At 37.1% G+C, this 26,066-nt stretch overlaps 2 pseudogenes; both read left to right on the forward strand.

Annotated features, from left to right (window-relative positions):
* LOC118799320 overlaps positions 1 to 20,874 on the forward strand; it is a 36,673-nt pseudogene extending 15,799 nt beyond the window's left edge.
* Positions 20,875 to 22,311: 1,437 nt separating this feature from the next.
* Positions 22,312 to 26,066, forward strand: part of LOC118799417 — a 41,237-nt pseudogene continuing 37,482 nt past the window's right edge.

Genomic DNA, 26,066 nt, shown 5'->3' on the forward strand with positions numbered 1-26,066 from the left:
TGGTGAATATTGTTTCAGTGCAAGCTCAGGGCTCATGTTTCTGTCTAGCCGCTGTGTTTGCTGCTCTTGGTAAAGAATTGCTTCTGAGATACTAGTTTACACCTGTTTTTAAGATGTGGAAGAAATACCACTCAGACATGCTTGCTGAAAATTTTGTGAATGCAACACATTACGTAAATCAGCCACATCTCCACATCACTTACCTCCTTCAAATGGATAAAAGAGTCAAAGACAAATAAGCAATTTCAAAAAGGAAATTTCAGAAGTTCTACATATAAAAAAGATACTAAAAAGAAAAAAAATTACTAAAAATGAAATCTATTCACTATGTTGATATTCAAAAACCTTTATAATGGTATAAACTCTTTTTAAAACAGGATCATCAATTCTATCATCAGGAAAATGAAATGGGTGATACAACCCCACAGTAATGGAAAAAATCAAATTAAAATTAAAAAGTTATTTATGACTACTGTCTTATGACAAACTAGTCTTTGTAGTTGGACACCAATATAAAACTTTGTCTTTGAACTCTAGGTTAGAGGTCTGTTTCCTAACTAGTTAGTTTGCTTGTTTATTAAGAACATTTTCCACAGCTGTGGCCATCTGAGTGTTTGAGGCTCATTCTATTTAGAACCAGTTTAGAACTTCTATTTAGAAAGAGTTTATTACGTTTTGTTGTTTTTACTGATGGGTATTATTTATATATGTCAATTATCCCCACATGAACGCAAACCTCTACTTTAGGTTATACATTTTTTAAATAAATAAATAATTAAATTTTCGTTATAGTAAAACCACATTTACATGGTTTTCCTTGGTCACACCACATGACATGGTAAACCAAATCAGCTGAAGAATGACTCACTCAAAATATGTGAAAGGGCTACTAACCTTGTCATTGCAGCATGAAGCTCACTTTAGAGGTCTTCTGTATGATGCGACAGACCACCCACTCCTTCCTAAAAGCATGTCAGAATAAAAGTCTTTTGTTTTTGGTTGTGCTGTGTGACATTTGATGAAATCAGAATCAGAACTTTACAGTGTAGTTTTTATAACTGAATTACTTGTTATAACATGTTATTAAACCTGCATATATGGTTGGACAGTCACAAATCTGGACATTTTTAGACTTTGGAGGGCATAAATGCCCAAAAACAAAATTATTTTGATGCACTGAAAACGTTTTCACATAAAGGAGGTATCGTAGAATAATATGATATATGTCTTGTATTCTTTAAATAACTGTTTAGGAAAATAATAAACATCATGTACATCATTCATTTACCCAGAAATACTTTAGGTTGCACAAATTCTGATGACAACTCATGGTAAATGCCAAAAGCAGAAATGGTTCAGCTGCACATACAAAAGAGTGAAACATTCAGCATTTCTGTGAAAAAAAAATGCTCTGTGAAGGACAGTCTTTGATTATCTTTACACCACATTGCCTAAATCACTCGTCCTCAGTCATTATAGTGCCGTTTTAAAGGTGCTGACTTCAAATGTGTCATTCATTCAGTTTAGTAAGTTGTACTGAATAGAATAATGTTGCAGCCTAAGAAGACCAGCATCACCTGACCAGTTAAGCTTTTGAAATATTGCTGGTAATATCGCAGTTTGCCCAGCTTTACATATAGAAAAGTAAAACCTCCACTGCTCTGTGTCCCACAGGTGAAACTAACAAAGAGAGGATCCAGGCCAATGTGAAAGAGGCCATTGGGGGAAAGTTTCCTCTGTACTGTCTGGGGTTTGGATCTGATGTTAACTTCGCTTTCCTGGAGGAAATGGCTCTGGAAAATAATGGACTCGCTCACAGGATCTATGAGGACTCACATGTTGACATACAGCTACAGGTGGGATGAATACTTCGGTTTACCACCTGAAAAAAATGTGACGATCGTGTGATATTCCAGAGTTGTACTGGTTCCAGTGCTATTTTCATGTTTTGTAGGGTTTCTATGAAGAGGTGGCCACCCCTCTCTTAACTGATGTCCAGCTGAATTATACTGGAGCAGGAAATCTCACCCAGACCAGTTTCAGCCACTATTACAACGGCTCAGAGATCACGGTAGCTGGACAAATCACAGACAACAGCCTGGACACTTTCAAAACGGAGGTCGCTGCAATCTCTGTAAGGCCATTTCTGTTTATATAATGTGCCACTAAAGACCTCTGAACTCAACACTGCAGTCACACTTTGTTAATTGTCTTTTAAATGTTTCACTCTTTGCAGAAAAATAGTAAAGTGAAATATGAGAATTCTGTGTCAGTGAAAGACATCGTTGGGATGCCTGAACATGACAACTTCATCCAGCGACTCTGGGCTTACCTCACGGTGAAAAAACGACTGGACAAAATGTAAGGGCAAACGTAAATGGGTTTACTCTGTCTGGAAATCGACAATAACAATAAGCAAACTTGGCATTTGTGTTTTTATTTATGTTTATATTCATTTATATATATATATGTTTCTTTATTTTGCAAATAGTGCAGAATGATTCTTTAAAGATTTACAGTAAACAGGTATTTTTCTTCTGCATTCTGGCATAAAACTAATGTCCAACATTTTAACTAATTTTAAGGGTGAAAATTTAACATAACAGAGAACTGCCTGTTGATGAGTTGGACCAATCAGAAGCAACAAAACATCCACACAATGTGCACATGACAACAAAAGCACAACTATCTGGCCATCTGGCACACCACCTCCAGTGTTCAAAAAGCCTGAAAAAGTTGTTATACTGGCCTTCTTGGCCAAAAATACAGGCTAAAAACAGCTGTAAAAAACTGAGGTGCTGAAACTTAGACATACTTAGGCTCAATCCCATTTCCTTTTTTTACCCCTACCCCTGGTTTTCAAGTGTCTCCTTGCCCCTTGGAACTAGTTAGAGTTAGAAGGGGTAGTGGTTGAAATCTTCCCTCTGAAATGGGACCCTCAAATAAAAAGAGCATTACTAGCGCTGCTCTGTAGGCGACCCTGCCAGTCTGCAGTGACAGCAGAGGAGGGTAAAGTTCAGCTCCTCACTGCTGGGCTTTAGTTACATTTAGGGCATCATACGCCTTTAAAGGGGGAGGGGGGCAATTATTTATTATCACCCACCCCTAATTCTTCGGTGACATGAAGCTGAAGTCAGATATTCACCAGCTAATTATTAGAGATTTTTCTTTTTTTCTCATAACACTCTGTTTGGAGCGTACTTCTGAAAAACCTCCATTTGGAGGGTCATGTAGCCCTAACACTTTGCTCCAACCCTCTATCTCAACAAGAATCAGAACACCCTACCCCTAGACGTGAATGCGCAAAACAGGGGATTAGGGCTAAGTGGAGGGGCGAGCCATAAAATGGGATTGTGCCACAGGCTCTGGAAATTTTTTTCACCTTCCACTTAAACATTACACAACTCACTTATGATGAGGGTAAAACTGAATAGGCCAGAATTTGTTTAAGATATTTTATGCAAGAGACTTAATTTAAAGAAAATAATGGCAGTCACAATATCGGTCAGAAAACTGCAATTAAATATTTTCTGTTCAGATCAACTCGTTCAGCCCTATGTCAGCTTCATCAGTTTGTGCAGTTCATGTGTTTTCATCCTTCAGTGTTCTTACACTACAATATCCATCCAGTTGATTCCCTAGCTGGACAGGAATTCCACTGGCGCTACATTCTCTCACCAATCTTAACTTTACAGTAAAGCGTCTGCTCAATATGTAAGTGCAAAAATTGATTAGTGACTATCAAAAAAGGATGTCAATACAGTGTAGGAAAATTACAATTATCACAATTATAAAGTTGAAGAAAATGGGTCTCACTTTATTTGGACAGCCTCTATCCAAATAATAACCTAATCCAAATAATGTGGATAATCTACAATGTATAGATTATCCGTCTGTTGAAAGTCAGTTGATTCTCCTCAGTCTTAGGGTTAGGATTAGTACCAGAGTTATGCTTAGTACCAGTGTGAAGGTTAGGTTTTGGTCTTAAGTTAAGGTTTAGGATCCAGAAAAAATAATATAAATTTAATAGACAGCTAGTAGAATGCAAGTTAAATGCAAAATAGGTTAAGAAACATTAACAGCGGGATGTACAAATAAAGTGTTACCAGAAAATTACAGTTCTCAGAAAGACTGGAAGGTGTCCTCAAGCTCAAGTAGAACATAAAAAGGACAAAAAATGTACCTTTTATGGCTTTTGATCCTGTTCTTTCAGGTCTTCATTCATGTGGACTGTAGAGTTGTCTGCAAAAGTTGAACACATCTGGTCAAAACACAAGTTTTGTTGATTTTCTAAGAGAAAATAAGTTGACACATTCTCTCCAGAGAACACACTTCTGCACAATTTAATGCACAATTTCTATGTATTTGCATCTGTAATCACACAGAATTTCACACTGAATGGACACCAGACATAATTTCCTTGTTCTTGGGTAAGTTATAAAGCTAGCCAGATAACTAACTGATTCGATTATGATTCAGAGGCTAAACCAATGAATGAACAACTTTTTACAACTTTAAATAGGTGTAAATTAGTTTTTTACAATCACTGGGGGCTATTACCGCGATGACTCGGTTGACCATCACCTGGCACATACATTTAAGAATGTCTGACAATGCTTCATATCAAGATCAAGGCACTTTGTTGGTCAGATTTGTTGAGCACTGAAAGGACAAAGTACAAAAAAAGTGGTGAAACAGCCTTCAGCTAATATGCACTTATTAATCTCACTTTATTAAAGCCAGCAGCAGCTGGTTTTCAAGCAATTTTTTGTAAGTTTTTTGTTATGCATCTACCATTATTTTTTTTTCTGTTTTTATTTCAATTTTATTTACATACTGTTTTACTTAAGTTGCATTTGATATATGAAAGATGCTAAATACATTTGTAACTATTATGTTGTGAAATTGTGTGTGCAAATGTACTGTTATTTGTGTCTCAGAGTGACATTTAAGGGAAAGGAGAGAGAAGCAGCCAAGAAAGAAGCCCTGGATCTTTCTCTTAAATATCAATTTGTGACTCCACTGACGTCCATGGTGGTCACCAACCCTCAGGACAAAGTCACATGGGTCGCCCACAAGCCCATAGAGGGAGAACAGCCACACAGTTCTGGTGACCACGTACATGCACTGCCACAACTGAGCTTGCATTATTTTTAGTCCGTTTAAATACATAACATGCATTTACATCAAGCAATCTAACCTGCTGAAGCTGTTCAATAGGAGGGTACACTGTGAAGAAGTGTCAGCGTAACATGATCTTAGAGTTGCTTACTTTCCAGCAGGTTTGGTTTGTTTTTTCCTGGATGGTATTTTGTTGTTTAATTTAGTTTAATTTAATTACTTCAAAGTACTGTAAATAAGAAAATACAGAGCTCCTGTTTCACATGCTCACTGTTAAAGTAGTTAAAGGTAACCCCTCCAAACAGGAATAAAACACCCTTCTCTCTTACATGTTTTATATCAATGTTAGTCCTTAGACTGACTCATTTGTGAGCTGTTTTGGAGGTTTTAAAGACATTCTGATTAATTAGCCAATTAGCTTAGCTGCTGCTGGTGAGGTGAAGCTCTCAGGTCTGATGAAGATACACTCAGGTATTTAAGTGTTTGTGACATAATTTTTGTAATTTTGCCTCTGTACACCACCACAATAGATTTGAAACGAAGTAGTCAAGATACGATTGAAGTGTAGCTTTAAGCTTTAATTCAAGGGGTGTAACAAAAATATTATATTAACTATTTAGGAATTACAGCCAATTTTTACTAGTCATTCCATTTTCACAGACAAACCAACAATTATAAATGCAAGGATTATTTTCAATACTTGGATGCAGATGCTTTGCCAGGCCTTAATTGCAGCCACCTTTAGTTACTGCTTGTTTGTGGGTCTTTCTGCCATCATTTCAGTAGATGTAGTAGTAGCACTTCAGTAGGTGAAAAGCATACTCAGTTGGGGCTGAGGTCAGGTGACTGACTCTGCCATTTAAAAACAGTAAATTTCTGTTTCTTTGCTTAAGAAGCTGTTGTAAATTGTTGTCTTTGCTACATAAGAGAGTTCAGCCTTTTCTATCTCAGAGCGATGCAGAGAAACTTGTTTATTCATTTGTTACAGCAGAGTTGATCACTGTAATGCTCTTCTTACTGGACTTCCTAAGAAAACAATACATCCCTTACAACTCGTACCAAACACAGCGGCACGGACCCTGAAAAGGGTCATATCACTCCCGTTTTGAAAGAACTGCAGTGGCTACCTGTACCTTTCAGAGTCTGGCTGCAGACCTGCACTCTCAGACAGATACACTCTCAGAATCAGTGACATCACACGCACATGCACTCTGCCACAATGGCAGAAGCAGCCCAACAGCACGGTAACTTTTGGCTGCTGCTGCATAGCGATATCATCACTTCATCCATTTTTCATCTATTACTCAGCTAGAGAATTCAGTTTAATGTACCTGCCTGCTGAAAATAAGTCATAGAACCCATTAAAAGTGTCTGCTGGTTCCTGATGGTAGTAGTTTCAGTAGTTGGTAATGGTATTCTGGGTTTTCCAGATGTGTTGATATCACAGTGTAAAGGATTCAGATCATATAATCAGGTGTTCTGGGACTGATTCCAGATAGATTTGATTGTTTCCTAATGGTCTCTAATGGCAGCCACCCCCTCAGGTTTTATTCCTAACGGTTCTAATTGCCTTCAGTATGGTTTTCATGAGTTTCAGTAGCCTGTTTGTTTTTTCTGTGAATAAACCCCACATTCATGTCTGATTGTCGTGGTAGGTTTTATCTTGAAAGCTTCCATATTTAATTACCTTATTAAAAGTATGACAAAGTTATTATATGTCCAGTGTAACTCTTGTTGCCCAGTAGTAGGTGGTTCCCTGTTTTTCCTCATAAAACAGACAAAACTGTTGTGTCGGAGCAGCACTGACATCATCAATAGGCTGGCGGTGCATGTCAGACTGAGAGTGCATGTCTGCAGCCAGACCCTTCTGAAAACAGCTCTATAATCAAAGCTGTAAGCACATGTAAAGGGCAGGGACCACCTGGAGAAGGGTGGGTGCTTCTAACAGTGTGCCTAACAAGACAGCATTGTAGCGAAGAGTGTTTTTTATTCACCTGAATACAAGTTTAGTTTACTGCAGTAAGACAACATGTATTGTGAATCAAAACCATGAGACATGCCTATTTCTTTTCTGCTTTTTTTTTCCTATTTTAAAATTAAATCAAGGTCTTATATTCGAAATTTTTCCTTCGCTGAAATTCCTCTACCTTTTCAAGGTTTGCTTCTTTCTCACTTACTTTAAATGAACCAATTCTTACACAGTAATGAGCACTGTATAGTTCAGAATACATTCATTAACCATTCATTTCACATTATAATAAAATAAATTAACTGAAACATCTGTGCTTTGCATGGGGTTTGCATGGAACACCCACTAATGAGACTTATCTATTTCAGTCACTGCTTATTTATTCTATCAGTTGATCTGTCTGTACTATATGATTTTAAATAAATACTCATAATTTCTCCTATTATTAATAAGCTTTATCATAAAACTAAATAAAAGTACTCTGAGCTGCCACAAATAGGAAAAGGGCTCTATAATCAAAGCTGTAAGCACATGTAAAGTGCAGGGACCATCTGGAGAAGGGTGGGTGCTTCTTACAGTTTGCCTAACAAGACAGCATTGTAGCAAAGAGAGGTTTTTTGTTTACCTACAGACAAGTTTAGTTTACTGCAGCAAGACACCATTTATTGTGTAGACAAACAAAATGTCTTCTCTGATTTTTTCCTATTTTTAAAATTAAATCAAAGCCTAATGTTCAGCATCTTTCTTTTGCAGGAATTCCTCTTCCTTTTAAAGGTTTGCTTCTCTCTCTCTTACTCTAAATAAACCAAAACTGATACAGTTAATGAGTTAATGCAAAGTTATGAGCACTGTATAGTTCAGAGTACCTTCATTAATCATTCATTTCCCTTAGTAATAAATTAAATCAACTGTACCATTTGCTATTTTGTCCATGTCCTATTTACTGACTGTTTATGTTAAAATTAAATCTAAGGCCTAATGTTAATCGGTTTCTCCTCTGCAGAAATTGGCCCTCTGCATATTGCTCACAGACTCACAGAAGGTTCTCTGATACTTTTTCTCTTATATGAACAGATTATTGGTAACAATTTACATGTACATGAAGCATCCATGTGGCATATTCATGAAAATATGCAGTATGGATATAAAACTTTATATCTTATAAAGTCAAGTAAAAATGCTTTTTTAAATATTATCATAACAGCAATACTGAATTATGTATATGCATGTGTATGTATACATACACACATATGTTTATTTATTAAAGATAGCTATTTGCACAGACAATAAACACTCTGAACAAAAATGAATGTAATTATATCCTTTTGGGTAGCTCACCAAGTGCTTAGTATTGTAGGCTATTTATTCCCTGAGTAGTTTAATGTAATGAAATAGATGACTAAGCATGTTTATCAGTGTGTCATAAGTCTTTCTCTAACCTCTATGACCTCTTCACATTGTTTGGCAATTAAATCACTTGACAAGCAGTGCGGCATCTCGCGTTGTCTTAGAATATCCAGTTATTTTCCTCTTTTAAGTGAACAGAGCAGATAAATCCCTTCAAACACATTAAAATGGTTAAACAATAGCTAATCATATATGTATGACATAAGTGCATGTGTGTAGTTCTTTTGAATGTCAGGGCATGATTTGACTTGATGGTAACAAATAATACACAGCAATTCTGAAAATAAAACATGGGAGAAAATCTCTGGTCAACATACATGTTTTGTTGATTTTCTGAGTGACAGTTAACACATCCTCTACAGAGAAAACATAAGGTACTTCTCTGCAAAAGTTACCATACAATTTAGATTTTTTTGCAGAGTTTTAAATATTGTTTAAAATAAAGTCAAGAGCACTGTATTATTCATTATACATCCATTAATCATTTATTTAATCGTTCATATTATGTCTATTCCAGCTGTGGCTTATTTATCCGATGTACTGACTGTTAATGTAAAATTCCAAATTGAATCAAAGCCTAACGTTCAACATCTTTTTCTCCTCTGCAGACATCGGCCCTCCAATTTTTCTTCACTCTCCACCAGGTCCTCTGATGCTTTTTCTCTTATTTGTACAGATTAATGGTAACGCTTTACATGTACATGAAGCAACCATGGCATAGTCATGAAAATATGCAGCAGCACTCCATTACAACTGCATAGCGACTCTGAATAAATGGAAATATATAAATAGACTGAATAAAATCTTATATATTACAAAAAAAAGTCAAACATGAATGCATTCTGAACATGATGAAGGGAGCAATGATGTATGATACGTACATACATGATAGTCGATAAAGTGCTGAGTATTTTAGGCTGTTTATTCCCTGAATAGATTTCACTGTTTTTATGAATCATCTATGTACATATGTAGCTATAATGTAATGATGTATTAGATTAGACGTTCGCTACTTATTGCTGCATGTACGTCATGTGTTTTAAAATGCTGTAACTGTAATGGAGTGCTACTATACTGTTCATGGATGTGTCACGAATGTTTCATGTAGTTTCTTTAAAGCGTTACCAGATTATTTCAAATGTATTGTGCTTTGAAAACACTTTCTTTGCTGTAACTGTCAACACATTTTGATATTCTTAAATAGATAACTAGTTTTTAATATTGCAGCAACAGCAAATGTCTCCAACAACCTAGACTGCATACTGGATTATCAGACATGCTGCTCTAAATAATCGCACTTTATTAAAGCCAGCAGCTGCTGGTTTTCAAGTAACCGATCGAGATTGCTTTCAGTGTAAACACAGAATAACCTTCAAAAATGATGCTGGCAAATACAAAAATGATAGATAATGATTTACAATTAATGGACTGCAAGTTCTTTGCTGTAACTGTCAACACATATTCATGCCAATATGCAGTATGGATATAAAACTTTATATGTTATAAAGTCAAACAAGAAAGCTTTTTAAACATTACCATGACAGCAATACTGAATTATGTATATGCATGTGTACGGATACACACATGTATGTATATTTATAAAAGAAAGCTGTCATTTGTACAGATTTTCTATCAATCAATTAGTCAAGCAACATCATAGGCAATGAAGACAAACACTCTGAGCAATAATGAATGTAATTTGTATACCTTTTGGATCGGCTTACCGAGTGCTTTGTACTGTAGCCTTGGATAGCAAATATATACACACACTGGCATTGAACAAGAACTGCTCAAAGGTTGTTTATTTGTAATTATCAGTGAGAACTTAAACATAGGAAATAGACGACTAAGCATGTTTATCAATATGTTCTAAGTCTTCGTCTAACCTTCCTGACCTCCTCACATTGTTTGGTACTTAAATTACTTGACAAGCAGTGCGGCATCTCGCATTGTCTTACAGTTATTTGATGAATTTCCTTCTTTAAGTGAAACCCCTTCAAACACATTAAAGACGGTTAAACAGTTGCTAAACATCTATGTACGTGACGTGAGTGTATGTGAGCAGTTCATTTTGACTGGCAGCGCATGATTTGACTTGATGGTAACAGATAATATACAGTAATTCTGAAAATAAAACGAGGGAGAAGAATTTCTCACTACACTGAAAAATCCTCATTTTTGGCTTCATACACAACAGTCTGAAAATCTCTGGTCAACAGACATTTTTTGTTGATTTTCTGAGTGAAAGTTAACACACCCTCTACAGAGAAGCAAATTTTTCACTTTATAATAAATCAACTGTAACATTTGCTATTTTTTGCATGGGGTTTACATGGAACACCCACTAATAATATTTCAGTCACTGCTTATTTATCTGATGTACTGACTGTTTATGTAAAATTCAAAACTGAATCAAGGCCTTGCTTAGTGTTCAGTATTGAGTGCTTAGTATTGTTCAACATCTTTTTCTCCTCTGCAGAATTCGGCCCTCCAGACATTTCTCACGTTAAAAAAGGTATTCTGAACGGGCTCCAAGTTTTCACTTGAAATTCAACAACACATGGAATTTGACAGAAGTGTCCAAAATTTTGCATATGACTGTAAATCTCTTCAATAAATGCATAGCATTAAATTAGTGAATTTTAAATATTAAATTGTGATTTACACTCTATATCTTTGGTGCAGTGCAACAAATTTTTGCAAATGTTGTGTATTACTTGGTTTTATACCAGCCATTTAGATCTTTCGCTAGTTGAGGTATGACCAGCATCTGACTAGAAGTACTGACAACGTAACTATCATTTACTTCAGATTACTCAAGTGTCCAAAACAGAAATGATCGGTTTTCACACAATTGTTGTAGGACGATGCTTTCATAGTGTATTTTTCTATTTTCTAACTAAAATTCGATTTATATTGAATGCCAAAGGAACAGCGACGACTGGTTTCCCACTCCTTTTTCACATTAAACGACAGCTTTTTGTGATAAATGATTTTGGTATGCAAGATTTTCTTTTCTGCATGTAGGGAATGTTCAGGTTCTTCTTTCTCACAAAATAAATCTAACTATGATTTTTGATTGACTGTTTCGTTGTAGCGCCTTCTCATCCCATTCGCGAATATGTCGTCATGATTGGGGTGGTGCCTCTCCCTCCAGGTAATGAGCATCTTCCAAAATTTGCATTTATGTATTTATTTACTTCAAGTTTTTCTTACACACAGTTATTCAGCTCAAGCTTTCCAAGCACTGAGTCACCTGATCCAGCACATGTTCAGGCAATTCTGCAGTTGTAAGAATTCTTCGCACTCTTCCGCTACAGATGACTATCTACCATCTGAAGTAGTGCACCACTATGGTCTCTCTGCAGATGTGTAAAGTACTAATTTGACAGGATTGTTATGGGGCAATGCCAGTTTACCACAGGACGTCTGTAATGTTTATGACTGATTCACACAGGATGAGAAATCTCAGTATAAATGACAGAGATCGGTTGCCTTTACTCCAGAAAAGAGCAGAAAACCATAATTAACCTTCTATCTAGATGTCTTAAGCTGTCTTAAATGTAGAATATCATTAGCTTGGGAATTCATGCCCAACCATCAATATTGCTTCATAAAATGAAACTTTTTTTCCCTAAGTTTGACATGTTTTAATGTTCTGAGTTGTACACCTGAGGTAGGACAGTACATATATGTTTGATTTTACCCAGAGAGAACACAAGTACAGCCTTCTTTGTGTGCTTCCATACTAGGGGTGCAACGATTATTCGACTTAGTCGACGACCAAATTAGTTAGCAACTAATTTAATAGGCACGGGAGCACATCCTCCATGTTGGAATGACGCTGTATTAATGTCGAGGCTACCGGTGCGTTCAAAGTTTCAGGAGGAAGTTCTTGGCAAACATACAGGGCAAAGGGTTACTACTTAAATAAATTTGTTTATAAAAAGTCGTTCACATTTAACTGTTCACAGAGAACGAGTTCGCCACAAACATTCGCCACTTTCCCATCTGCTCCATCAGAGCAAATCTTCTCTGTAGTGGGGAATATCTGCTCTCACAAGAGCACATAGAGATGCAACTTTCCTCCGTTTAAATAAAGACCTGTGAACGTAGAATTAAGTTGCAACAGAGTGTGGAAACGAAATTTAAAATTTAAATTTAGATGTATGTTTTTATTTACTTGATTAAAGGAAAATTGATTGTTTTGTTATATTCTTTTGCTGCTACTTTGCACATCTTTGGTTTATAATTTTGACAAGAAAAAGATATTGGAGTTTTATTTATCTTCTGTATTAGCAGGAAAGTTCATTACAACAGTGAAAGTTTTCCACCTTTATTGTCTTCATTTTTTGATAGCAAATGTATAAAACAACCTCAAACTAAATTTAAAAGCTGATAGCTTTGGGAATTTAGTGAATCATAATCCGAATAATCGATTATTCGTTTCAATAATCAACAGATTTTTCAACTATTAAATTAGTCGTTTGTTGCAGCCCTATTCCATATATAAGCAACTCTTTTTCAACAAAATATGATAGCACTTTTTCCGACATGTCGAGTCGTATGGGATTAATATTACCTGGCGTTATTTCTGTGGCTCATTTTGTAAAAGGTAAAAGACGCTGTAATCTTTATTGATGCAGGAGCGCACAGTCCATAACAATGACTGATACGGTGGATTTAGATGGTACTAAAATCACTGAGAAACGCCAGTACAAATTACACTACACCACTTAAAACTATACCTGTAAAACTAATCCTGTCCTAGTAGTGCAAAAGATTAGTAAGTACACGTTTACATGTTGCTATTATCCCCATTTTCAAATGGTGAAAAATACTCCTAAAGATTATTCAACTGTGCGTAACAAAAATATGGTGTTTCTTTCGTGTTGGTACTATGGATGTGCACAGGTACTCAAGTACTCAGTTAACCAATCGAGATGCCAGTATATGAATACTGAATTCATTATTCAGGTACTTATTTCATTTCATCACAGGAAGACAGAGAAAATATACAAACTAACAATTTGGTGAAACTGTGATGTTGTTTAACAGAACTGAAAAACATGAATGTTGTGCTCATATTTGAGAATACTTTGCTATACTAAGAAGCACGAGTGCCTTAATGTGAACATGTTCACAAGGCTGTATTCTTAAAGACCTGACTGAGCTTTTATTGCTAACTAAACTGATGTAGGTCCAGATATTTCTGGTTCAGAGAGGTAGGAATTTGGTACAGTTTAAATATTTCTCTAAATATTATTATAATATGTGCCAACTAACATGTTGGCACATCGTTCACTAAAGAAGGAAAAAAAATCTGTATAAAATGATGAGTCTCCATCTGCATCCAGGGTTGTAGAGGTTAGCTGTAGTTTAAGTTTATTAGATCATCTGAGGGAGTTACTTTAGTCATCCAAAGTGAAAACCTACTGATTTCCCTCAGCTGTTTTTCAATGATAAAACTGTAAAGATTGCGCAACACCAGTGCTGTCACCTAAAAACATAAGCAACAATTCTACTTTATTTTCAGCCAAAGTCTTTTCTTCCTTCTCTGTGGTTAACTTTTACCCCTACCCCCTGTTTTCAAGTGTCTCCTTGCCCCTTGAAACTGATTTATAAGGAGTAGTGGTTGAAATCTTCCCTACTAAACAGGACCCTCAAAATAGGACCCCTTAAAAAGAGCATTACTTCTTTAACAGCTACTAGTGCTGCTCTGTAGGCGACCCTGCCAGTTTGCAGTGATAGCAGAGGAGGGTAAAGTTCAGCTCCTCACTGCTGGGCTTTAGTTACATTTAGGACTTCATATGCCTTCAAAGGGGGGGGGGCGGTTATTTATCATCACCCAGCCCTAATTCTTCAGTGACATGAAGCTGAAGATATTTGCAGCTTCTCGTTCAAATGTTCCACCTTAAATAGTGCAGCAGTTCTGACACCTGAGGCGTTATTTAAGGTGGAATGGGAAATTCAGCTAGCTAGCTACCGAGACAACAACAAACTACTACTAGCTACTAACGACATAAGATAATACATTGGTTAACGTAATTTTTAACAGAAAATTCTCACACTTGTGGGTTTCTTTGGTTGCTTGTTCAGACATCTTGCTGGTTTTTCTATTTTTCTCATAACACTCTGTTTGGAGTGTGTCTGAATAACCTCCGTTTGAAGCCCTAACACTTCGCCTTACCCCTCCATCTCAACAACAATCGGGACGTGAACACACAAAACAGAGGGTAAGGGCTAAGTGGTAGGGGCGAGGGGTGAAATGGGATTGGGCCTGTGTATCCGTTCATGAACTCCGATGGACACTCAAATATCAAAATTAGTTGGACTGCACATCCCTGGTTAAAACACCCTTGTCTAAAAGCCACTGTTGGATAGTTGATTTCTTTAACCTCTTTTCCTTTCAGGGCAGTCTGTGAAGTTTTTGGTCCCTTCTACTGGTCAGCCTAAGCCACTCTGCTTTGAGATATCTTTAGCTACCAAACTCCGCCTTCTGATGGACCCCTCCTCAGGTGAGGCGTTTACTACAATATCTGTCAACCTGGTTCAGGCCTTTTTGGCTTTTTATTGGTCTGAGTTTAAGAATTTTCTGTTCTTGTTTGAATTTTCCTTTTCTGCCTTAAATTGTACACACCCGCTATTTGGGCGGTCACTGTTTGTGGAGGGCAAAACAAAACGTGACCTTTAAATAGCTGATAAATTTATTCCACCAAAATTGTCCTCTCTCACTGTAAACTGGACAATCGTAGTCTTTAGGCATGTGTTGGTAAGCAGTATCCTTGCCAATAACAACGCCTGTCCAGTTTCATCTTGCCCACAGAGCTTTAACAAAACTGCATTCCCCTACAAACTCCTTCTCTCTGTTCAAGTCTGAGAAGCTTACAGTGAAAAAGCTAACCACCAAGCAAAAGCTAAACTAGCAAGCATAACTGAGGCAGCAAAAACTTCCATTCATTGTTTGTTCGGTCAATCGGCTTTGCCAGCATTCAGCTCTCCTTCAACAATCATCCATTTTTGCCCACACCACAGTCACCATGCCAAGGTATTGTTCAAGATGAACTTTTCTTCCAACTTGCCCAGTCAGGCAAACGACCTGAAAACTCACTGTCCCAAACCAAATCCCTCCTGTCCTGAACAAATCTTTGTATTTTAAGGTGTTATAAATAAGCACGCATATACTGATATATTTAATTAAGGTTATTTACTCTTAAAATAAAATGTTTTTAACAAAACTGCTCAAATTCCTACCACTGATTTGTATTTCTATTTTATTAGAAATAAATTCTCATTAAAGTATCAATAATCTTAACATTAGCATTTGCACGCACAAGTTAGCAAATAGTACCTTACTTTCTGTAAGCCATGTCGGTACAACACTTAGTCAACTTGGTCAACCTGGATTCTGCTGCACTGTTCATCCGTCCGTCGCTTGCACATGTCGAGTGGCTCAGATGCACTAGCAGCTTTTCTTGCTGCTACATACGCAATGTGACGGAGAGACCTGTCGTGATACTCGAGCGACTGTTTTCTAAAAGTTGTAATTCAGACAAAAAAAGAACCACTTTAATCTGCCTTGTTAGGATTTTCCCAACAACCTTTACAGACCATCTCAGGTACAGAGCGGTCAGAATTGACCCATGAGAGCTGAGTTTTCCATGAGGGAATGAAGCTGCGGACTCGCTTTGCTTCGTATTCGTGCTTCTCCGACATTTTCCTGTGTGCCTTGCTCTGACGTCATTTGTCAACAAATGAAACCAATGGTTTGTTTTAACTGGACGCACGAATGGATAAGACCATTTTTGTATGGCAAGGGGTTAAATATTCAAGTGAACTGACTTTGGCCTCAGTTACGTTGTACTGTTAACACTGCAGCCCCCACCCCGACATGAACTTGCCCGATCGGACGAGTGATTTTTCGTGCTGCTGTCTCGACATTGTGTTTTACTTGCCCCGGGCATTCAGGCAATCATTATTGTTGAACCCTGCAAGGTTTGCGTGGCTTCACATCGCTGTCGGCCGCATAGTGCTGCAAGGTGAGGAATGACATTTTTTTTCAACGCAAAAATGTGAATGCAGCTTTAGGCCCGAAGCATACTTTATGCAAGGACACGAACGCAAATGACAGCGTTCAGCCAACGCACTGCAAACGCTTGGTCCTTCTGTACAAACTCACTACGCGTTCTTACATTGCTGTTGAGGTTAAAACATAGTACTGAAGGGGGCGATGGAGGACAGATCAGAGAGGGATCTACTGTTATTCCAACAGGCTTCACAGCCAAACATGGGCAGTAGAGGAGAATGAGCTGCTTTACCTCCTCTCTTGGATTGGAAAAGCGATAATTAATTATATTTTTATGCCGTCTTTGCATGAGACTGAACTGCTCATCTGCCATGGCAGTTGAGAAAGCACACTGGAGGAGCAAGACCGCTTGGTCAGGCTTGGCTGTCATTATAGCGTCCCTTTCTGTAACACATTCAGAATGCAGCTCAGGCTTGCGTCGCGTTATGAAATCCGTCGTGACACATTTTTTAAAACAACTATGCGTGAAACCCCGTCTGCATAGCTTGTAGTGTCTGCGTTCGCGTCCTTGCGTGAAGTAGGTTTTGGGCCTTAGAATTTTTTTCACCGCAGTAAGAAAAAATACCGTACCGTCACAGCCGAAGAGCACTTTCATTCATTTCTCCCTGCTTTGCTCACCCTGTTGTTTACTTCTGCTTTAGTGACATAAACAGGTTAGGAGTGTTGGACTGAGGGCCGTCAGTCACGCTCATCAGAATATCCGTCCTCAGCAGTCTGACAGGCAAATTTTAAGCTGTTATATTTTATTTTTATCTTGCGTTTTGTATTCAAACTTTGCTGAGCGTTTAACAATTTTAGTGTAATTATGTACACTGTGTTCCCTGGAACTTTAAACCTTTATGTTGGATTTCTGGCTGACATACTCAAGTATCCTGAAGTTTTTATTTTCTGTTAGCCTGATGCTAGGTTAAATAACACTCACTCATGATGACTGCCACTAGAACTGTTTGGTTTTATTTTCCTTTATTAATACCAAAGACTACTGCTAATGCTATCAGCAGGACATCCTAGTGTGTTAGCGTGTAACATCTCCAATTTTTCCTCACTGAACAGAATTCTCTATGAATGGTGAACTCTCACAGTATGGAGGGAAAGGCTTCAAGGAAATTGCTCTTCATTATAAAACAAATCATCACCTGACCCTCAACACAAGTGAGATCCACTACTCTGATGGTCAGAATTCTGTGAAGTTCGTTTGGGGGCAGCAGCCCACCAAGCACAAGACAGACAAGTAAGAGTTCTACAGCACTGAGGAACAAGGAATTTTCCACAGGTAGCAACTGTGGAATAATTGAGGAGTAACTGTACTTTGTTGCTTTATTTAAGTATTCTTTTGAAAGAGTACTACTAAAATTGTACTACAGCAGTTTAGCTCCACCCATTCACACTGTTAAAATGTGTTAAATGGTTTGCTTCTTTTGGTAAGCATTAGCCACGTTTACATGCAGCCTGATAATCCATAAATAATCAGACTAATAGCTCAATAGGAATAAAACACGTCTATGTATACACCTTAGTAGGAATAGACTAGTCTGATTGAGGCCATTCGGAATACAGTGTCTATCCGACTGAACGAGGCGGGTAATCCTGTAAATAATCCATTAAATCTTCCTTTAGGCCTTCTTTAATAAAGACATGTGAAGTACGTTTTCCTGACATAATTTTAAAGCAATTAATAACACAAGCATGCCAGCTGAAAACTTGTCTCACTCTGACTGGACTCACGTGATGCTCGTTGTCATGGATGTCATCTACACTGAGTGGTTCTCTATACATGCGCGTCATTTTGGATCAGATTACTTGTAGTGTGAATGTAAACTGAGATTTTCCATCAGACTGTTGAGTAGAGTGAGTATAAACACCTCAGTCTTCATCTGTAATCAGAATGTATTCAATCGGATTGGCAAAGATCTTTGCATGTAAACACAGCCGGTGTGTTGAAACACATTTTATTCATGTGCAACTACTTGACACGTTTGTATCAGGCGTATTAAAAACTTTGAAAAAATGGATTTGTTTCGCCATGTTCGAAGTTGCTGTAAAATACCTAATCACATACAGTCTTATGAACACCTAGGGCTATATAGGAGTCATGTAGACCAAATCTCTTGACATTTTTGGGCAGAAAGGCTATACAATCTAAATTTCAATGCTTTCTACAAGGTCGGCCCAATGTTCAGATGTAAGTCCAAGCCACATATGAAATGTCAAGAGCAATTTTATTAAAAGACTGTCATCAAAAAAAAAAATTCAAAGACAGGGTTCCCTGTTCATTTTGCTATTCATGGAATAACTTTTGACTGCACCACATGTTAATGGCCTACACTGATTGGCAGAAAAAACTGTTTAAGGCAATAATTCATATATTTTTTCCTTTAACCACGTTAATTATAGATTTTTTTTTCAGCAAATTTTTAACACGGTTTTTGAGGTTTTCTGGACGTGAGTAACCGAAGATTCTGTCCCCACAGTGTGTCTTTGATTCTGAGGAATGATGAAATGGACGTCACCATGGGAACCGTGCGTGTTGTTTTCCTTCTTCATAAGGAAAATGGAGATGTGTTTCTGTGGCCTGCTGTTCATCGACTACCAAAAAACGTTACCTTGAAAGGCATTCTGGGTAAGAGATTCATAGTTCTAGTGTAGAAATCTATGTTAAATGAATATCATATCAATTACCTCTTACAGACTTGCAGGCAACACAAAACTACATCCGGTTTAGTGTTCAAAATGGTCTATTATCATTAATATAAATCATTATTTACCTATTATCCTAATAGCAGCTCTGTTCTCACTAGCTTAGGTTTCCTGTGTTACAACAAGAGGCAGGAGCTGTTTTCCTGAGTTCAGCTACAATGGAAAGTGATAATTCATGGAAACCAGAGATTCCCGGAAAACACTGATATGGAACTTTGGGGCCGATACGAAGTTTTAATTCAATTAATTATTACACTACATAGTTGTATTACATTACAATTATTACATAAATATTACATTACTATCTACATTACTATCATTATCTAATGAAAAACCTAATAATAGGCTATAAAAAAAACATATCCATGTAAGTAACTGCTGAACAACCATCATAGTGAAGCTTAAAGCAAAGGTTTGGCAAAAAAATTTTTTTTTACTTTTTTCTGATGCAGTCAATCGGCCAAGACATGGAGTCCAAGTCTTGCTTTTTTAGTTTACTCTAGAACTGATAACAAATAGGGATGCATCGATACCATTTTCTCAGACAGAGCACAAGTACACGTTTTAGTCCTCACCGGTAGTCCAACTCCATTGTGAGTAACCTACTCAGAATTAAGTAGTTAGTGTAAAAGAGTGCAGTGTGGGCATAGAGAAACTGAGCAGCGCTGCTAACCCTGTGCACAAAAGCTACACCAGACGGTAAGACAATATGGTCTCTCTACAGCCTATTTTCCAACCACCACATTAGCATTTATACTCACTATTCTACTCAGTCAAAAAGAGTAAAGTCAGTGGTGTGAACTGAACCGTGATACCCCTAATAAACTGTGCTTAATATAGGCAGGAACATGAATTATCAAGGAAAAAATTTTTATTTTGATTTCAGATTTTAACCTAGCTGTTCATTAGTGATTGCTCATGGAAGCTGAAAGTTAAGGCCCTCGAGTTTGATAGCTCTGCTCTAAAAGAACACCAACAAAAACTAACAAAAACATCAGACTGTCCACTGTACTTGCTGGTGTCATTGTTCTAATAGTGTGAACAAAGTACTAATCTTTATTTTCTGCTTAAGGGAAAACTGATGTTCAGTATGAACAATTAGAATCAGGGATCAAAATCAAGGATCAGCAATTCTTAGCAGAAGCGTAAGTACACTAAATACCATAAACACACTACGGCGCATTCTTTTTATTTGTGTGTTTTTAACCTTAAATGCATGTTTTTTTAGCGTCGGAAGCAAAGCCACTGACTATGGACGCGCTTCAGCCCCAAGTGTGGATTGCTGGCTTGTACCCCGAAGCTGTGTCCTGCAGGAGGAGCTCTCTGACTTCACTGTGTCTGAGCTGTAGAGCTCTCTGCCAAAGATGCTGCTAAAAATTCACAGCTATCTTCCAAACAGTTTGGAAGAAAACATGGAAGAAAATAAAACGCTTTTAATGCTGGCCCTAAGTAACACTGTGGTTTTAAAAGCTTACTGTAGGGATGCCCTGTCTGTGATCAGCTATGTTAGCAAGTTAGAGAGCTTAAGATGTGCTTAAGGTGTCAAAAGTGTTAAACCTTTGCTGAAAGAATAAAAAATGACATTTTTCTTAAACTGCTGCTCTGTAATGGTACTGAATGCAGTCCAGCAGCCATGTTGACCTCCCCAAAACGGCGGCGCAGTTAACGTGTCTGGCGGAACCCAACGCAGCATCTATGTATGTATATCTATGATCAACACTCTATCCAACATCCAGCCATAAACGTGAGTTCTGTTCAAATTCAGCAAGCAGTGGTGGACGTTTGTGGCAAACTTGTTCTCTATGTTAAATTTAAGCGATTTTGTGTAAACATTTCGTTTCAGCGGTAACGTCCAACTGCCCAGTATGTTCGTGGAGAACTACCTCCGGAAACTGTTTGCGAGTGGTGGTATACGTATGTGTAGTGTTTCAGCTGTGAGTTCTTTCCGAATACAGCATGTTACAGGACATCCAATCAGAAATCATTTATCAGTCTTAAAGGAAAAGTCACAAAAGCAGCCTACGTTTGTATAAAGGCACACATCAGTCAGTTGACTGAAAATGTCAAAACACGGCGTAGTACTTGACCTACTCTGAGCTGAAGGTCCACATCGATGGATTTTCTTCTGTATGGTTTTGTTGGAGGCGAGCAGCAAACATCAGGAGCAAACAGAGAGCTCATCTCAGTAAATACGCCGGTTCTGCTGTATTCTGTTTTGTGCTGTTTCAAACAAAGTAACTATTTAAAAAGAAAAAAAGACATTGTGAAACGTTGGAAAACAAAATTCACTTCTGGAAGAATTTTGCTAAAAGCACTAAAAGGAGTCACCAAAATGACCAAAGGTGTTTTTTAGTAGGGAAAGAAGTTCAAAATTCCTGTTTAATTCAATGGTTAACACGTATACAAGGTCATTCAGAGTGGTTTGGTGTGAAACGCTCCGTTCTAGAGAAACTTAAGAGTCAGAACTGTTCACAGTGGTGGTGATAGGAACCAGACATCCACCTCTAAAAGCTCCCTCACAGAAAGTTACTACATGAAATGGTTATGAATTCACTGCCTGATGTCTGAGACATTGTTCTGACCTAAACCATAGTTTTACACACTTGACATTAAAGCAAACAGTCATATTAAACACTATTTTTCTACTATTTTACCATCATCAACATTACATTTAAAAAAACTCAGAAGACTCGTGTAGGTTCACTGGTGGTAGTTTTAAAGTAAACTAAATGACTATAATTGTGTTGTAGTCATAGCGACCCCTGGCTCCTACCACCACCACTGTAAAGAAATGTAAGTCTCTACAATCAAAAGTTTTACAGTAAACTATCCTGAATGATTTTGTTTACAGCTCAACGGTTAAATTACTTTTTCAATATAGTGCCATTTAATGCCTAGCCACAGTAAGCTAGTGAGCTGTTAGTCATAAACAAACAGCATTTTATCAGTCCTCATGCCGGCTCTTCATGCACCAGAGTTGTAAGAGGTCAGTGACAGAAACTGTGGTCGCTCTGTGTAAATACACAACTAACCAATGGCAGAGACTGTACGCCTGCAGGGTCTGTTTAAATGTGTGCATCTGTAAAGCCTCAGTGCTACTGGAGTCACCATGGATCGAACCACAATCATAGCGACTGCCCTTGGATTCTTACTCATCTGTGTCACCTCCGCCCCAACCAGTAAGGTAAGGTCAGAGGTCACGGTATATATCAGCTGTTTGTTCATTAAATTACAGGACCGTTTGCAGTAACAACGGAAGCATACTATATTTTATATAAACTACTTCTAACTCATGGCCCTTTGAATTAGAAGAAATTGTAAAACGCGGATCCTGAACTTTAAATCCAAACCACATTTGTGTTTGTAAGTAGAACATAGAAGATATTCTACTATGATCTGAATCTGATGAAGTTTTTGTTGTGTCTACAGTCTTGTTTTGCAGAAGGAAAAATCATTTTTTGTCACAATTTTGTCTTTTGTCAAAATCTATTTCAACACAAAATGTACACTGAATATAAATGCAATTCATTATGAGTCTCAGGCATCAGAAGTGCTGCTCCATTTAAGGTGGAATGGGAAAATTTCAACAAGAAGCTGGCGAATATCTGACTTCAGCTTCATATCACTGAAGAATTAGGGGTGGGTGATAATAAATAATTGCCCCTCTTTGAAGATCATATGATGGCCTAAATATAACTAAAGCCCAGCAGTGAGGAACTAAACTTTACCCTCCTCTGCTGTCACTGCAGACTGGCAGGGTCGCCTACAGAGCAGCGCTGGTAGCTGTTAATGAAGTAATGTTCTTTTTATTTGAGGGTCCCATTTCAGAGGGAAGATTTCAACCACTACCCCTTGTAACTCAGTTGCAAGGGGCAAGGAGACACTCAAAAAAAACAAGGGGCAGGGGTAAAAATAACAAAGGGGACTGGGCCTAAATTGCTAGCACAGAGAGCTGCTTTATGTAGTCACTACATAACAACTGTAAATGACAGCTGCCTTGTTTAGGAATACAGCTAATGTAAGCTATGGCTTTAAACTAGCTCTGCTAATTTACTAAGCCTTAAACAATTCCTGAATTTGGAAGACAGAGCACAGCAACATTTTCACAGTGTATGACCTGTACTATCAGTTAGATATAATTATTTCACTTATAATGCTCTTTAAAGTATGATGTACAGAAATGAAATCTTCTCAACATTTAAAAGACATTTTAAAAAACTGTGACAGTCATAATGCTTCATAAAGCTCTATAAACTGTTATAGTGCATTATCACACTAGCATCTACAATTTTCTTATGAACAGATATTACAATGTGTTATGGAACCTGACTTTATGAAGTCAAATACTTTCGCTAAGTTTGGCGCATTTAATTTTAACTATTTAGAAGACATAACACAAGCTTCTGCCAGGTATTATGAGGTTATGTATGCTATACAACACCTCATAAATGCATTTATAGTGTATTACAAATACAGGATTCATAGGAAGTGTTGCCAAATGAAGAGTCATCAAATATAAATTAAAGGACAATAATTATTCTATGTTGAAATGCGTACTGGAGTGATCATATGTGGCCATAATGTCCTGACACCTGCTTGCCCAGGTTATTCCACTTCATTACCAAAGCATTACTGACTTCTGTCATTTTAATATCCCGCTGCAAGGAACATCTGTTGTCTTTTTCTTCTATTACAGGGTACAGAAGCTGGTGTTACGTTATTTTGGTTTTGTTTGACAATGTATATTATTAAGCCATAAACTACAGGCTAATTATTCAGTTTTTTATTTTATTATTTTTCCTCTCAAGTCCATTCTTAACATTTGTTTGGTTTTATGTACCAAAAATTGTCATAATTAAGTTTTACATGAACATTTTCCAACCTCTCCATATCCCTTACAAGTAAACATGTTTGGTGCTGAACAGCTTTAGGCTGAATAGGTGGACCCATGTAAATGAGCAGGTTCTTCTGACATCACAAAACAAGGAATTCAAAATGGACTGTTGTATATTTCCATATATTGACCGTACGGACTGGAGAGTGAAGGGTACGTTTTGAAATTGCTAACAGTGTTTACATACTACATTAAAACTCTCTCATTTAAAAAAAAAAGCAAGAGAAAGATCGTTTTCCTTTAAGACTCATCATGTGGTAAACATCATGGGTCATTCCACGCCAGCTTAAATAGGACCTGTCCGGTCATGTCATGGATTTCCAAAAAACTGAAGTAAATTCAAGCATGCAAAATATTAAGTGTGCTCTAATTTGTTTTTTATTCACGCATTTTTAAAGTTTGCTCTATTAGATTCTAAACTGCATCTGAAATATTGAAATTAACATCTTACAGAATGACTGAACTGTGCTGAAATATTAAAATGAGAAATATAACACTAATAATAGTATTTTGCTTAAAATAACTTTACAACAAAGGGTAATTTATTAATGTCCAATGTGAGAGGTTACATATTAATGTGGGAATCAGTTTAGTAAAAAAATCTAATTTTATTATTAATTTAGTTCTAGAATTTGAGAGTATATATTTAGTAGTACAGGATGCAATTTTTAATTTTCTCCATATTACAAAGTGCTGCTTTTGCTGTTACTCAGTACATTACTTTAAAATAATTTAATTAATTACAATTTAAAAACAAAAACCTTCACTAACGCACACAGTGTGAAATGTTGAGTTTCAAAATTATATTGAGTTAAACAGTCCCTTGTAAATCTAATTCAAAATCACTGGTGGATTCAATTTTCAGACTTACCTCACTGCAGTTAGTCCTCACTGAGTGTAGTTATGAACGGGAAAGTCGGTCCCTGACGGTCATATTTCTACAGTCTGCAGTCTCTGTCCTGTAGCTCGGTGCGATCTTGTTTACTGTAGCATGTACAAGGAAATCACGGTTGGAAGAAGAACACAGTCAAGTAAGACCAAAACCAGAGCTGTTAACAAAAACAGGGTCATAGTGTGACAATGTATAAGAAATAGGAGATTTGGCCACAAAACATATTTAGACACTTTAAACCTTTAACCTTTACCCCTTATCTCAGGCTTATTACATACTAAGGCTTATTATTCAGTAACTACAGGGCCTTCAATGCAAACTGGCTGAGCTATTCTTAGATTATAGGAGTGTATGATAAAACACTCGGCGTGTTGGTGGGCCCTGGCCATTTAAGAGGTTATTATACTATGTTAATTCACAAAAATAATATTTGTTTCATAAATAAAAACACTTTCAGCAGAACATTATACTGATAGAAGACTTTGTGTGGAGAAAGGCTAGAGAAGAACTCCAAGACAGGTTCTATAAAACACAGAGGAGGAGATCTCAAAATCTGGGGCTGTTTTTCTTACAATGATGTTTTGAAGGGATCATGAACTTAGACATGTATAAAGACATTTTGAATTCAAACCAAGCCAAAGAAATAATGATCTGAAACTCATCATCCGCATTTCGAAGAAGTACTTTGCCAAAATGAAAATCAGTATCAGAACGGTCTGTTTAAAATAAATGCCACTTTTTTTTTACTAACACAATGAACTTTATACATTTTTAAGCATGGCACAAGTCTCAAAATACTTTTTGGAGCCACTGTAGTTATATATTTTCAACTATAGATTATTTATAGTATATGAACACCATGACAAAGCTGAGCTAAATGTGCGCAAACATGAAATGGCGGTTACAAACAGCTATTACCTTAGTAAAGGACAGCTACACACCTAAATTACATTTATCTCATTGTTTTTTTCTCTTAGCAAGCCAACACTTACATAGAAAT

Source organism: Colossoma macropomum, unplaced genomic scaffold (assembly GCF_904425465.1).
Source record: "Colossoma macropomum unplaced genomic scaffold, Colossoma_macropomum, whole genome shotgun sequence".
Classification (NCBI taxonomy): Eukaryota; Metazoa; Chordata; class Actinopteri; order Characiformes; family Serrasalmidae; genus Colossoma; species Colossoma macropomum.